Source organism: Ochotona curzoniae, unplaced genomic scaffold (assembly GCF_017591425.1).
Source record: "Ochotona curzoniae isolate NIBS_2020 unplaced genomic scaffold, NIBS_Ocur_1.0 scaffold_2453, whole genome shotgun sequence".
Taxonomy (NCBI): Eukaryota; Metazoa; Chordata; class Mammalia; order Lagomorpha; family Ochotonidae; genus Ochotona; species Ochotona curzoniae.
The window spans coordinates 21,442,463-21,455,295 of NW_024467094.1; the positions used below are offsets into that span (position 1 = coordinate 21,442,463).

Sequence of the window (12,833 nt, forward strand, 5' to 3'; positions counted from 1 at the left end):
AATAAAGTATGTATTTTTTAAATGCACCTTGGAAGATTTTCCTCACCCTTGATCAGCATTTCAGAACTATCGAAAACTTCTCGAGCAGAACCCTTGGAGTATACTCCACATGGGGATCCTGGGATGATGACATCAGGAAGCCATTCCTCATTCCTGGGTGCTGAGGCGGTTGGGAGGTTGGGTGCAACTTCTCTTCTTCCATCCCCTGATACAGGAAGAAGATAAAGAAAATTTGGAAACATTGGTCTTATCCACATTCCTCTAACCCTCTATCCTTTCCACCTGAATCAACTATGTAAACATCATCAAAAATACAATTTAAAATTCTCTTTTAAAAATTTAAAAATAAACAAAAAAGGGCTATTAACTTGAATTGACAAACTTACAGTTTTAGCTCGGTTTTACCGTTCTTCTAGGTGACAAGTAGAAGCTTGCAAGGAAACTTAATCCATGATATAAAAGAAAAAGCAGTATTCTTCTGACATACTGAATTTTAATATTTAAAATTTTAACATTTTTTACCCCACTGTACACATTTTTATACAATTGTTTTTCTCGGTTGTCCTTTTTTTTCTCTAGATATTAATATCCATCATCAGTTTGCATTTATTTCTCCTTTGGAAATTAATTACAGTCCCCATGGTAATGGCCAAGGAATTTACAAATAACAGCTCTGTATATTCTGGAAATGGCAGATGTAAAGCATAATGCAAGAGACTGTCAGACTGAGAAGAGACTCAGTTCTTTGTCATCAGAAGAAAATGCCCACCCAGCCATTTGTTCATTGTCCTCTGGTCTAAATACCCTCGCAATTAGAACCAGAGAAAGCTGCAAAGCTGCATGCCTCGTGACCACCACCGTTCCTTACCACTGGGGCCATTCCCCTGGGTAACACAGAACACTGAACAAGCCTGACCCACCATCTAGACACAAAGGGAAAACACATGGCCGATCACTATAATAATTTTGTGTCTTTCTGTCCTGATGAAAGAAAAACCTGCTCCTGCATAATAATCACTTCATATTCATGGATCTTCAGGGCATTTCCTCATGAATATTAATGTGCCATCAGTTTTCTCACTACTTATCCCCACCATCCTTTGTGAGCTTTTTCAGAACATTATTCTTTTATCTTTTTTCTCTCTTTCAATGATGTAATTATCTTAACCAAAAGCCTTGGGTGTTTGCTTTTGTTTACTTTATTGCTCAGCTGGTCTAGATGACTTTAAATAACTTGGAAAGATCAAGGTCTGTACTTCCTTTTACTCTGTGTGTGTGTGTGTGTGTGTGTGTATGTGTGAGACAGCTTTCAAGAGTTGATTTTTAAAAAAATTGGAACATCCTGAAATCATGAATGTGTGCCTTTGGAAAGAAATTACCATTAGTGGCATTCACAAAGTACATGATTTCATTTGGTGTTCAGAAAGTCCTGGAAACATTTGCACTATTCTTTCATCCTTTAGTGGACGTAATTTACATTAAAATTCAATCTCTAGTGTAGCCAGAGTAATCTCTAAATTAAGTGAAAACTGGACTAGATGCGTAGCTATTTAAGGACACAAACTGAGTCACATGAAATTCTGTATTCGGTTAGGTGCCTAACTCAAATGGAAGGCCTTCATAAATATTTGTCTAATAAACTAAAAAAATACCTTTCTCAAAAAACAAATCAGTGGCTGTTGAACCTGGGATGGAAGGTGGGAACTGACTTCAAAAAAGTACAAAGTGTTCACGATCATAGATATGGTATGTTTTTATGAAAAATGACGCACTGAAAATTGTTCATTGTTTTTGCATGCAAACTGTAGCTCAGTGCAGCCAATTAAAGAAAAGATTCTTACGGGTTTTGTGTCATGGTTCTCCTTTGAAAAAATAATAAATATGGTTAACAAATAAGTAGTACATTCCTTAAGGAAGCAATGAACTTGGTTTTGGGTCACCTTGAAAACTCACCGTTTTCATGCCTGGATACTCCGCAATTTATTAAAATGTTGTCACATATCTGATATCACACTAGAAAATTTATATTATTTTAAAAAAATTGTCTCACCAACAAGTACTGTCAAGTAAGAATGGCTACTCCTGCTTAGTTTAGGCTTAGGCTTGGAGAGGTTAAGTAACTTTGACTAAGGCTAGAAATGTTCTTTATTATTTTATTATTTTTGTTACTGTTTTTTTGATACGGTTTAGTTGGCACTGGGGTCTCCCTTCCCCCTTCACCAATACCATCCCCTCCCCCCACCTCTCCCTCCAGTCTTACAATGGGCGTCTTTCACAATGTTCGCAAGTCCGTCATGCTGCTTTGGGGTGTTTCCCGACAACACAGGAGACTGTCAGTCATTTTGTTGTGAGTCCATCCTTTGCAGTGTATGCATGAGGACATATTTCTCTCTGTTCCTGGCTATGAACATATTAATTTCTGCTTCATTTCCAAAATGTATCCCCTTGAATACAGTCCACCACGGGGGAAGAAAAAGAAAAAAAGAAGAAAAAAAGGATATTGAACCTTTGTCCACATGAGGTTAACTAGATATTTATTATTTTTTTTTAAATCTGTGCAGAGGCCAGCTCTGTGGCACAGTAGGTTAGACCAATTTCTGCAATACCAGTATTTTATATTAATGATGGTTCATGTCCCAACTGCTCCACTTTCGATTCAGCTCCCTGCCAATGTACTTGGGAAAGCTGTGAAGGATGGCCCAAGTGCTCTGGCCATTGCACCCACATGGGAGACCCAGAAGAAGCTCCTGACTCCTGAGTTCAGCACATCCCAGCCTCCGCTGTTATGGTCATTTGGAACACAAACCAGTGGGTAGAGGATCTCCTTTTCTACTTGCAATTCTGCCTCTTCAATGAATAAATAAATACACTTATCCTTAAAAACAAAACAAAACAAACAAAACTCTGGGGCCCAAGATGATAGCTTAGTGGCTAAATCCTCTACCTCCCCAAGCACTGGGACCCCATACGGGCACTGGTTCATGTCCCCGCTGCTCCACTTTGCATCCAGCACCCTGTTGGTGGCCTGGGAAAGCAGCAGAGAATGACCCAAGTCTTTGAGACCTTGCATCCACGTGGGAGACCCCGTTTCTGACTTCAAATCAGTTCAGTTCCAGCTTTTCAGCTACTTGGGGAGTAAAACCCTTGGTGGGTGTAGGGTCTTCCTCTCCGTCTCTTCTTCTCTGTTTGTCTGTCTTTCCAATATAAAAATAATATATTAAAAACCTGTTGTGTCTATCACATCAGGTTAAGTCACCATTTCGTTTGCCAACATCCTATTTGAACACCAGTTCATGTCCTAGCTGCTCCATTTCTGATTCAGCTTCCTGTCAGTGTGTCTAGGGACAAGATGGGCTAAGTACTCAAGTTCCTGCCACCCACTTGGGAGACCAGGATGGAGTTCCTGGCTCCTGTTTTTTTTCTGGCCCAGTCTCAGCCCTGCACTGAGGCCAACCACTTTGGAAATGAACCCACAAATGGATGATATCTCTTTCTCTGTCTTTCCCCAACTCTGCCTTTGAAGTAATTTTTTTTCAAAAGCAATCATGCATAGTTTCAAAGATGCTACTTGGTTATAATGTAAGAAATTTCAGAAGTCTGATGATTTTGTTCGTAAAGCACCTATGGTAACAATAAAAACTTAACTATCTGATGAGAACTGTACCAGGTATTTCAAATAATATAATGCTGAAAATATGTATATTTGCGTTCAAAGAATATTCTATATTAAATGGGTATAAAATGCATATAAGGAGCTATCATGCCCAGAAAATTAAAGGACTAGAATAAAATTAGAAATAATTGTGAGGCTGGCACCATTGCGTAGCCTTCACCTGTGGTGCTGACTTCCCATATGGATAATTGTTTGAGTCCTAGTTGCTCCACTTCTGATCCAGCTCCTTGATAATGCCCTGGGAAAGCAAGAGAAAATGACTCAAATTCTCGGGCCCCTGTGCCTACGTGGGAGACCTGGAAGGAATCCCTGGCTCAGGGTTTTGGACCAGCCCAGCTTTAACCATTGTGATCATTTGGAGAAATGAACCAGCAGATGGAAGATCTCTCCATATGACCCTCCTTCTCACTCTGTAACTCTTTCAAATAAAAATAAATACATCATAAAATCAGATATATATATTTTTTTATATATATATACATAAACTTTGCATTCAAGGAAATATCTTCAGCTTTTGCTAGGTTGATTAATTTTTTCAAAACACAACCAGTTATCAAGAAGAATTTAGGAAAGATTCATGCTTAAATGATTCCAAGACTAAAAATATGGTATTCATTCTCAGTTCAAAACTAACCAAACAGCGTGGGTTTGGCTTACACAGTAGTTAAAACACTATTTAGAGCACATTCATTCCATATGGAGTGCCAGCTCAAGTTTCAGCTCAGTTTCCAATCTAGCTTCTTGCTAATAATACTTGGGTCCCTACCACTCATGTGGGAGACTCAAGTTGAGTCTTCTGGCTTTGGCCTGCAACAGCTCTGGATGATATACCACTGCAAGCAATTGGGGAGTAAACCAACAAATGGAAGATCTTCCTTCCCTCCCTCTCCTTTTTTGTGTATGTGTGGGTGGGTGGGTGTGCTTTCAAGCAATAATGAAGGTAAGTAAATTAAAAACATTTAAAGCTAATCTAGCAGTCCAGCTATGGAGATGTCTGCAAGCATGCGCTTTCTTAGACTTCCACATTTTTTTTTCCTATTGCTGCTTGTGTGTCAAAACTCACACTGCTCAGTGAGTTCTGGCCTGCAAAGGAGGATTTATTTTTTGCACTTGTACATCAGTCTTTGTGTACAAATTAAACAAAAACATACTTAAGTTCAGTTCCATAGTTATGGCTGATGAGTACTTATTTATATCAAACAAGGCCCAGCCAAGCCTGTGATATGTGGCTACATATTATTTGTCTCCCTCTGTTATTTAGTAGTAGTATCTCAATTTGCCTGTGGTCCCTTCTAAAAGAATGCTTTAAGGCTTTCAATAATTTTGCCGAGCAATCTGAAATGAAGTTAAGCTCTCACATTTCATAATTATTCTTGAATATTTTTTACTTCTTAGATTGGGAAACATGAATTTATTCAATATTTATCAAGTGTCTACTATGTGCTGGACACTATTTCAAGCACCAAGACTGTAAGAGTGAATTAAACAAAAATGTTTGCAATTCATAGAGCATGTGAGGAGCGACAGACAATAAACTACGTGAACAAACATAATACTATGTTGGATGATGATTAGTATAAAAAATTTTAAAAGCAAGGATTCTATTCAACTTAGTGACCAAGATAAGCTACAAAGAGAGAATCTACAAAGAGAAAGAAGATGTGATTGGTCATTTAGAGAATGAAGGGATCTGTAAGATTGGAACTGAGTTGGGCTTGTGGATAGGAAGCAAGCAGTAGAGCTTGGGACTTTTCTGGTTAAGATCCAGTTTCTAGGCCTGGCGTGGCAGCCTAGCAGCTAAAGTCCTTGCCTTGAAAGTGACGGGATCCCATATGCTTGTTAGTTTTAATCCCAGCGTCTCCACTTACCATCCAGCTCCCTGCTTGTGGCCTGGGAGAGCAGTCGAGGACAGCCCAAAGCCTTGGGACCCTGCATCCACATGGGAGACCCAGAAGAGGCTCCTGGCTCCTAGCTTCGGATCAGCACAGCACCGGCTGTTGTGGTCACTTGGGAAGTGAATCACCAGACAGAAGATCTTTCTCTTTGCCTCTCCTCCTCTCTATATATCTGACTTTGCAATAAAAATAAATAAATCTTAAGAAAAAAATAAAAAAGAACCAAAGACCCAGTTTCTCACAATTGCTTTCTCTCAGCAAGCTACATGCAAGATGTACATGCTACAAGGAACATCAGATCCTTAGATCTGTCAACTCAGTTTGAATTGCACACTCCAAGGAGCTGGTGGTTCCTGCCACATAACTGGCACAGCTTCCTGATAACCCCAAATGACTTTGATCTTTACAAAATGAAGAACAAGTGCTGCAGAACTGGAACAAGATACAGAGAAACAACACTTGTTCTCCACGTTTTCATAAAGAACCTCTTGCCCCGAGTTCAATGATCCTTCTCTAGGTAAAGTACAAATACTGGAAACTGAACCCAGAAAGGCCCTCCTCCTGGAGGAGAACTTGGAAACCTACAAAGGACCCACACACCAGTGACCAACAAAGCTGGGAAGAAAATTATAAGAAAAATAGCAAATAGAAGTGAAAAGGAAGAGCTATGCAGAGAAACAGAAAGCAACTGTCAGTCACTGCTAACTAGTTTGTCCTCATCTGGAAATGAGGATTTATAAATAATCTAGCTCTTAACCTGGACAGGCATTTGATGCCAGGTGGCAGAGTTGAATGATCTTCATCAAGTTGGATGGTCAAATGACCTGTGCTAGGTGTTGGAAAGACAATGGTGAACAAAAACTGGCTCTTGCTCTCCTGGAGTTTACAGTTACAATAACACCCCTAGGAAGAGCTGTTCCTCCAAGCTTGGTCATTTGGAAGGTGAGGATTGGGTTACTGCAGCATGCAGCGTGTGGACTCGGATGGGGCTCCACTGCCTGCCCTGAAGAGTTGGATTGTTCTTTACCATAAACTTGGTGATAAGCCCTGTCCTTCAATCTCCATCTCCTTTCTCCCTTGTATAGTTTAAAAAGCCTATTTACAAGGACATCTAGCCTTCACTACTGTGAGGTCACAGTCCCCAAAATACAGACTTAATGTTTTAAAAAGTTTCCGCATTCCACCTTCCCTGAATCAAACAAATAATTTCTGCAAGCACCCAAGCATCTAATGAAGCCCTTTGGGGCTAATATACATGCCGTGAATAGTACCTCTTGCCTCTAAATTTAGCAATTGAGAGAATGTACCATCATTCAGAGAGGTCAAGAATTTAGGTAAGAAGCAATGCTCCTTTTTTTGAGAATTGCTTCAAGGAAAGATCGTGCTTTGTATCTGTCAACTACACTATCTGCTTGCCGGGAGCACTGTAAGAATTGAAGAACAACAGTAATGACACAGAATTACTGTCCTTAGTGTTCGTATTTTAGGACGAGGTAATTAGTATAAAATACAGGACATACTGTAACATTAAGTTCAGGATGTTAAAAAGATAAGACAACCAAATGCAAAAAGGCACTCAAAATATGAATTGTAGGCATTCCAAGTGGTGGTATGCTCCACTGAACCACAACATCTGCCCCATTATAACTTTCATAATCAGTTAAAAATTCATATTTGAGAGAGAGAGAGACAGATCTAAAATATACTCAGAACTATACTGAACTGAATTGCATTTTGTTTGGGGCTTTTAAAATATAGTTTTGTGAATACTGGGAATACAAGATTCTCTTTTCAAAGTTTCTGGATTATGTTTTTTAAGATTGGTTTTTTATTTGAAAGGCAGATATACAAAGAAAAAGAAACAGAGATCTTCCTTCTGTTGGCTCTCCCCTCCAAATGGCTGCAAAGGTAGGAGCGGAGCCAATCAGAAGCCAGGAGCCAGGAGCTTTCTCTGGTCTCTCACATGGATGTCCAGAATCCCAATGACTTGACTCATCTTCCACTGCTTTCTCAGGCCTCAAGCAGGGAGCTAGAAGGGAAGTGGGGCAGCAAGGACACAAGCCGGCACTCACAGGGGATCCTGGTGCGTGCAAGCTGAGGACTTTAGCCATGAGGCTACCACACTGGTCCCAGGAGCTTACATGTGCCAGCTCACTCCCCAAATGTCTGCAACAGCCAGGACTAGACCATGCTAAAGCCAGGAGCCTGGAATGCAGTCTGGCTCTCCCAAGAAGGTGGCAGGGAGCTATCACCTGCAGCCTTGCAAGATGTGCACCAGAGGGAAGCCAGATCAGAAGCAGAGTAGCTGGGACTAAAACAAGGTACTCCAACCCAGGATGCAGCCATCCCAAACACTGACTTCACTGCGGCACCAAATGACTGCCCCAGCAATATATAATGTTTAACAGAAAAGGGTTCTGAAAAACGATGAAAGATGTCTTAAAGGAGAGACCTTTACTTGAGTTACAAATCATACAAAGGACAGTTGCAATGTATTTGTTCAGAAATTACACAGAGAAGCCTTCACACATTGAGATGGCAATGACATACCACTCACCATTTGGGCACTGACGTAATACAAGGCAAACCTCTTAATCCTTTTAGTGCCCCAGAAGACAATCTGTGTAGCTACAAAGGCCTGTCCCTGCAGGGCCCTGGGTGCAGGTGTATTTTCTCCTGTGTTGCATACTCAGATAATTCCCAGCCCCAAGCAATTTCGAGCAGAAGAAATATGAAAAAAAAAGAAAAATAATTAGCTCTTTGCCATTCCTTCCTCCCTTCCATATTCCATTCCTCCTGTATGCTGAAGAAAAGTGCCTAGAGTAAAGGGGAAGATGCAAACTGAAGGAGCTCAAAAGAGAGCTTCTTGTTCCACAGAAGAAAGGAAAAGAGACCTAAAGGAGAAGATCCCGGGGATAAAGAGGAGGAGGTGGAAGAGAGTAAGTGATAAAGACAGAGTGCCTGGACAGACTGGAGAGGAAACACAAAGGATTCAAGTGAGAAAGTTCAGGGGAAAATGCTTCAAAAAAAAAAAAAGATATTTAAAAGATACAAGTTTTGTGCATTGCATAAACCGCCCGCAGTCTCCCTGGAAACCTTCAGCAAAAAATGACATCATCCTTCAATGTGTGTAGAGTGCGATTTGTGCTTTTGGCATAAGGTGACATTGAAAGTGACCTTCTTAGGGAGTTAGAGTGGTCCAAGGAGGCTCATCGGGCCCTTCCCCTAGTGGCACAGAGAGGGGAAAAGAATCATGTCTTTAGTGTTTATCTGTCACAGCCACAGAGAACATACACAGTCCCTTGCGTGTATCCAGTCTAAGTGTGCACACATGCAAATTTTACTCATTCATTTATTGCTCATTCATTAACAAATATCACTGCAGCTCTTCCTCCTTGCCAGGTTAACGGTGCCATGTTGATCCTGGGGATTAGGACCAGGTCATGCCAGCCAGGTTCCCCCCCAAACCCCCCCAACCCGTCCTCTTGGAGCTTACGATGCTGAAGAGAAGTCATAGCACATAGCCTGAAAAGAGCTTTGCTGACCTGGGTCAAGAGGCCAGAAGGGAAGAGACCCCTGCAGGACTCCAGCAGCTGCTCAGGAATGTGAGCTCTGTTTATCTCCACCCGCTGACTCCAGGCACCAGGACCGAACGGCCCAACCTGCCCGGTGACTTGATGCCTATCTAGAGGACATAGCTTACAATTTGTAGGCATTTTTACTAAGCCTATTCTTTATCTTCTGGTGGTCACCTGGCCTTATCAACCACAGCAGAGAAAGAATGCTGCTTTGCCTCCACAGCAATTCCCGAGTTAGGAATGACACGCAGTTTAATAACTCGCAGGCTGACGCACAGAAACAAGCTGGAACAAGCTATGCACAAAAAGCAACAAGTAAAGGCACTAAGGTGCTATAATTTATTTAGGGGATATCACAGTTTTATTATAAAACTACTGGAAAAACTACTGTGATGAATCTGTAAAGATTCACTCATGGTAGAAATATTTTATAAGAAAATGAAAAAGTAAATTGTTCTTAGATTAGATCAAAAGGAATATTTAAAGTCACTGTAATCAATTAAGTAGCTGGGTAATTAGTATTCCCAGAACAAGTTATAACTTAAAGTTCAAAATAATTTTTTTAAAGACTTTTAAAAATTTTTACTTAGAAAGATATACAGAGAGAAGAGACAGAGAGGAAGATCTTCTATCTGATGATTCACTCCCCAAGTAGCCGCAATGGCTGGAGCTGCACCAATCCGAAGCCAGGAGCCAGAAACCTCTTCTGGGTCTCCCACTCGGGTGCAGGGTCCCAAAGTCTAGGGCCGTCCTTGATTGCTTTCCCAGGCCACAGGCAGGGAGCTGGATGGGAAGCGGGTTGGCCGGGATTAGAACTCATGACCATATGGGGTCCCAGTACGTTCAAGGCAAGGACCTTAACCACTACACTATCACACCAGGCCCTCAAAATAATTCTTTAAGCATTTTATCAGGAATGTTAATTTCATGTCATAAAGGAGATTACGTATTCCAAAAATATTTTGTCCTAGTCCAGGTTTAGAACAATTTTCCTCTTTTGGGATAAAGCACATAGTATATAGTATACGTTTCAAAGATTTAGTTTTATTTGCAAAGCAGAGTTACAAAGAGATGAATAAATACTTTCATTTGCTGGTTCACTCTTGAGTGGCTATGACAGCCAAGGCTGGGCCAGGAGAAAACTAGGAATCTGGAACTCCTTCCACCCACCTGTGTGGGTGGTAGGGAGCCTAGGGCTTGCGCTGTTTTCTGTTACTTTTCCAGACAGCAGAAAGCTAGATCAGAAAAAGAGCAGTCAGGACTTGAACCAGCCTACAAAAGGGATACTCATGTTCAGGCAGCAATTCAACCTGTTACACCACAATACTAACTCCTTAAATAGCAGCAACAACTGGAGCTGGGCCAAACTGAAGGCAGGAGCCAGGAGCTTCTTCTGGGTGCAGGGTCCCAAGGACTTAAGCCATCCTTTGCTGCTTACTCAGGCTTTGGCAGGGAGCTGGTTCAGAAGTGGAGCAGTAGGAACATGAGCAGGGGCCCATAAGGGATGCTGATATTGCAGGCTACTACAAATAATTCAGGCATAGTGGCATAGTGGATAAAGCTGCCTCCTCCAGCTGCTGTGGCCCTTGGGGGAGTAAATCAGTAAATGGAAGCCCTTTTCTCTGTCTTCATCTCTCTTTATCTGTTAACTCTGCCTATCAAATAAATAAAGGAGCTCTTTAAAAAAGAGAGAATTAGGAAAGAAAGAACTGAATTCAAAGCTATCAAATGAAAGGAAATAACAAACATTAGATAAAAGACTAAGATTCCAATGTATTTATTCACCTTTAGTATTAACTATAAACACATTTTTTTTAAGGTTCACATGGTTGATAAGCAAAATGACAAAGAAAAAGAGAGAGGGGGCTCTTTCATATTCTGGTTTGCTCCCCAAATATCTGCAACAGCCATGACTAGGCCAGGGTAATCCAGAAGCCAGGAAACTCCACCCAGCTCTCACACATGAGTGGCAGGGACCCAAATACTTGAGTGATCACATATCACCTCCATGCGGATTACAATGAAGCTGGATTCACTAGGCAAGTGTTACACTGCTGGGAGAAAAGCAGCCAATAGCTGGCAGGCATCCTGGGCCTGGTTAATGCTAAATTTGTGTTAACTACCTCAGTGTGCCAGCATAGTTGCCTATTCTATTTTTTTTTTCAAAGATATGTTGGGGGGCAGATGCCTGCACACCGATCGACAGGGTTGGGGGACCTGTGCATAAGCAGGTATGGTGGGCTGTTTGATAGCTCAGGGAAGCGGGTATAGACATGCGTGGGAGGTAGGACTGCTGAGGGAGAACGGGACAGGTGAGCAGTGTCTTCTGGGGGACTTTCACCAACCGAGCTACTGCACTTGCAGGTAAACAAGGGGCCTGAGACCAAGTGGTTTAGAGGAGAAATATTGGAAGACCTTTTGAGTAAAATCAATACACTTGCCCAGGTAGGAGACCCTCAGCTGGGTTAGTTGATATTGACCACTGCCTACTGGCACACATGAAAGCTATCGCAGGGGGTGGGCAGGGAACTGCCTTGCAGGGCTCGACCACAATATCCACCAATGAGTATCAGGGCAAAGTGTGGACCATGTTTAGGCTGGGCCATGATACTAACTGGCTTATGAAAAAACTGGGTCTTGGGAGCAGATTCTGTGGGGGATTTGTGGGCTCACCTCTATGGGACTGCCAAATCAGCTGGTCTGCTTGAAGGCTGACAGTGGTGACTGGCTGAGCTAGGCATGACCATGGAGCTCACCAACACTCATGGGTACTGGAGTTGGGAACGAGCCAGGCTGATCCAGGCTGTAATACTCTCAGGTGCATCCAAGAATTAGGTGTGGGTGGGCTGGGCCACAACATCCACCAGCACACATAAAAGCCTACACGCGGGAGACTGGGTAAGGGCCTAGCACCAGCTGGCAGATGTGAAGTCTGATTCTGGGAGTGGGCATGGTAGGGGAACTTCTTGAACTCCCTCTGGTGAGCACATGAGTCAGGGCTGCTTCACTTGTCAGCAGGTGTGTGGCATGGCTCAGGGCGGGGGTGGGGGGCAGCAGGGACTGGGCAGAGCCAGGCCAAACCATAGCACACTGGCATGCCTGGGGGCTACGATGTGGTGTAGGCCATGCCAAGCTAGGCTAGGCTGTCACACCTACCAGTCTGCATGAAAGCCAGGGATGGGAGCAGGCTGCATGGGACTAGGCTGCAGCACCGAGCAGTGAGAGATGGAAAGGGAGGGTGGTAGCATGGGCCAGGTCAGGCTGAAGGATCTGATGGCAAAGATCAAGATGGGTGACGGGTTATGCCAGATTGGGTCTGAACAACCACCAGCATGCACAAGATCTGTGGCTGGGAGCAAGCCTGGTTAGGGTGCTAAGGGGCCACCCCAGCTGGGCTGCGACTTCCATTAGTGAGGGTGAGAGCCAGAATGTGGATGGCAAACTAGGCTGGACATGGTTATAGTATCCCTTGGCATGGATGTGGATTGGGCCTGGGATGTGCCAGACAAGGCTAGGCTCCAGCACTCTTTGGTGCTCAAAGAGCCAGAGTGGGTGTAGGACAGACTGGGCAGATCTCAGCACCCACTAAACCACACAAGAGCTGAGTCTGGGGATATACTAGACAGGGCTGGGCTATAGCATCCAAAATAAGAACTGACATGGGTATAAGTTAGTCAAGCAAGGCTG

The 12,833-nt window shown here is 42.7% G+C and overlaps 1 non-coding gene across 1 annotated transcript; it reads right to left on the bottom strand.

Annotated features, from left to right (window-relative positions):
* Positions 1 to 4,707: 4,707 nt before the first annotated feature.
* On the bottom strand, positions 4,708 to 4,833 carry LOC121170575. Its single transcript, XR_005886001.1, has one exon. It is a non-coding gene; the product is annotated as a small nucleolar RNA SNORA40 (small nucleolar RNA).
* Positions 4,834 to 12,833: the final 8,000 nt, after the last annotated feature.